We start from the raw sequence: 3782 nt of genomic DNA on the forward strand, positions 1-3782 counted from the left end.
ATTTTAAAACCAGCAAGAATTAAATAATGAAGAATGTTGGAATTTATTTTCCAAATTCATAATTTTCAGAAAGAAAGCCAAATGAGCTATCTTTTACCTCTTTCCTAGTTTTTGTTTTATTTTGTTTGTTTTTCTCTAATTCTGACTTGCTACTGAAGTATTACTCTGTAGGAAGAAAGAGCTTCAAAACTCTGATTCATGTACTCCATACCATAGTCTCCCCATTCAGATGTACTACTTTTTTTCCATGAACAAAGTAAGCCTCTTACCTAAACCTGATGAAAAACTTGATCTAAAATAATTGTTAAAGTGTAAATGAACCATATCATTTAGTAATATCATTTAAGAGGTCACCAAGTTATAAGCTAATATAATTAAAACTATTGGATTTCAAAAATGTAACACCTTGGAAGTGAACTCATAAGCAGATTTCTATTCCACTTTTGTGACAGGATTCATATTTTATTTTATTTTATTTTCCTAATATAAAAGTAAGAGGCTAATGTGTATACATTAAATTATTTGTTTACTCATTCAGCAAATATGTGTTAACAGAAGTTACTGTTCTTTACTTTCTGGATATAACAGTTACCACAAAAATGTTTCAACCTTCTTGGACTTAAATTATTAACAGGGAGGAGACATGTACAAATTATTAAATATAATGTCTGATAGCTTTACATACTTGATTTAACCTTAACAACACACAATGATAGACATTAGCTGCAATCATTGTCATGAGACCATGAGAGGCTGAAAATTTAACAATGGATATTAGTTGCAGAGCTCTCAACTAAATTTAGATGTACGTAATTCCAAAGACTATGATCTTTCAGCCAAACGTTCCCCATTAGACATTCTCATGATTGATGATTCTTTTCCCACTGTTTTCAGTTGTTTGGTCTCTTGAGAGTCCTTTTTATCTGTATCTAACATGCTTAACTAAGTCTCTCACTTAATGACAAAAATGATCCCTTGACCCATATCACCTCTAACCACTATTTCACCTCCTTTCTCCTTTCCACAGCCCATTTTGTTGAAAGAGTTGTTTCAGTCTCTACTTCCTGGTCTGACATTTATGTATGAATTTACTACAGTCTGGTGTTCACTTCCATCACTCAAATGCAACAAGGTTTTATTAGTAAATTCAATGATCACTTGTCAGTCTACATTTCTATGTCAGGGACAAAAAGATCTCCATACCCTCTTACCAACTATGTAATTCCAATACAATTAGCATAACATGTTAGGGGAATAAATACAATAAACACTTGGTAGGCATGTAAATAAGCATTCAATATGCCTTGGCCATAGTTAGTATATAGCTGACCCTTGAACAACATGATTTGAACTGCATGGATCCGCTTATGTATGAAATTTTTTCAATAAATACATACAGAACTGAAAATGTATTTTCACTTATAATTTTCTTTAAAAAATGCTTTTTTCTAGCTTATGTTATTATAAGATTGACAGCATACAATAATATAAAATATGTATTAATTGACTATTTATGTTATTGGTAAGGCTCCCTGTTAACAGTAGGCTATTAGTAGTTAAGTTTTGTGGGAGTCAAAAGTTATATGGGGATTTTTGATAGCCAGAGAAGTGAGGTTTCATACCTTTAACCCAAGTGTTATTCAGGGATCAGCAGTATTTCACTAAATCTTCAGGGTCAAGTAACAGAATGAGTCTGTTCAGAATACCTTATCATAGGTAATTCTATTTTTCCTTACCCAGTTTTTATAGAAGAAAATCCAGAAAGGCTGAAGTAAGTGGGCAAGAGAAGCAGGTGAAAGTTTTTAAACAAAGAAAGATGGATTAGGACAAAGAAAAAGGTCAAGAGGAATTTTAAGTTTCAAGGCATGACATAGTTTATACATGCCCTATTCCATGGCCACAGGATATATTCTATAAAGATGTCAGCATTTTTCAAGATGGTTTAGAATGACATTATGCTGCTTTTATTATCATTTTACATGCTAAGTTGTCATAGTTTCATTCAGGCTATATTTAATAATCAGCTAAATTTGACTTTACTGACTATTACCTGGTATAGATAAGCATGTTATCTTCCCTTTGACATTCAAGCCTTTAAAAATGTTATTTGCACTGCCTGGACCACTCTACTCGTATCTCCATCTGGAATGGTGATTTGTTGCCCTTTCCTCAGGTCCTAACTTAATCTTTGAAAACTCACTCTAGCACTACCAGCCCCAATAATACACACACATACATAGACACCACAAATCTGGGATAGTTACCTTCCCTTGTTCTCAGTGTATTCTGCCTCCTTACCTACTGCCTCCTTACCATCAGAGCATGTATCACACTGTCTTGTAATTGCCTGGAATTCTCCCATAATACCTCATATTTTCCCTCTTCTCTTCAAATCATAAGATGTCCAAGACAAAGACCATTGTTTCTCTTTTCACCGTTTTCACCAGCACCAAGCACAGTTCCTGCCACACATAAACATTTAGTAAATATCTGTTGAAGGAATCAATGACTGACAATGATTCAATTACTGAAAGACTGATTGAATGAACTACACTATATTTCCATGCCCACCTCAAAAAGCTGTGCAAAACTGTTCACAGTTGGAGGGGTGAGATGTGCGAAATTTACCCAAGAACATTTTCTCAATACAAAATGAAGGACACTCCTTCATTACCATAGTTCCTGCCCTCTAGAGTATAATTAATTTCCTGGGAGTCAGAGGTCATGAAAATCTTGAAAAGGATGACCAAGTGAGCTGATTCACCACCTCAGTGAACATCTCTGCTATAGAAGGAAAATGGTGAATGCCTGATAGCTCCAAAGATAGCGCTGGTGGAACATCCAGGTAAAAATGAGCCACTGTAGCTATTCCCAGACTCTTAGCAAGAGCAAATCCAAATGAGGATCCAAAATCAAATCATATTTTACTAGCCATGGCTCTTTGTTGTAGATAGATTCTGTAATTTCAGGTTGCATTGGCAATTACATACATGAGCTCTCCTTTGTCAAGGTTTTTGCTTTACTTGGCATTTTACTGTCTACAGGGTTCTTGTCAAAAACGTTCATGTTACAATTATGATGCACATTTGCATGGTGTCTGAATGGGTTTCATTTTTTCTTTTTTTTTTTTTGCATTTGAGAAACTAATTAAATATCCTGCTTCTCTGAATTCTGAGTAATTAATGAAGTGTGTAGGAATTAACAGCTGGAGGTAGCACATTGTGATTTTTTTCCCCTCTATCACTGTCCCCAGTAAGTGCTTAAAACAAACAAGAGTCATTCATTATTTGCTCTAATTTCAAGCTTTAATTTTAACAAATGAGAAAGAAATAGAAACATAAAGTCAGCCAGTTGTGTTTGTTATTGTTTATGTTTTGTTTAATTTTTATTTTTCAAATCCCAAGTTCAGTAAGTATCAGCATACTTGTAATTGAAGAATTCATGTTGGTGTGTCCTAAAGAGCTGCCATCACCAGAATGTGCTGAGTTGACAGAATGTTCCCTTCTTTCACTATGAATTCACAAACAGAAACTGAAACTTTCTGTCCCTGAGTTGCCAGTACTCAAAATTCTCAGTATATACTGTACATAGACACAGATAAAATCAGAAAGCTTTATCCTAAAACAGATGTTTATGGGTCTTTCTACCATACAGGAACCTTCAATTACCAGTGTGCTAACAGAAATCAGTATTCATATTAGAAAGAGTGGATATCCATTTCCTTCTGTGTGTCTGCAAAATTCCTAATTTTTAAAGTAAACCAGTTCTCCCAATCCTTTTCT

The sequence above is a fragment of the Pteronotus mesoamericanus genome, unplaced genomic scaffold (genome assembly GCF_021234165.1).
Source record: "Pteronotus mesoamericanus isolate MK-2021 breed Mesoamerican mustached bat unplaced genomic scaffold, CSHL_Meso_final contig_43, whole genome shotgun sequence".
Lineage (NCBI taxonomy): Eukaryota > Metazoa > Chordata > Mammalia > Chiroptera > Mormoopidae > Pteronotus > Pteronotus mesoamericanus.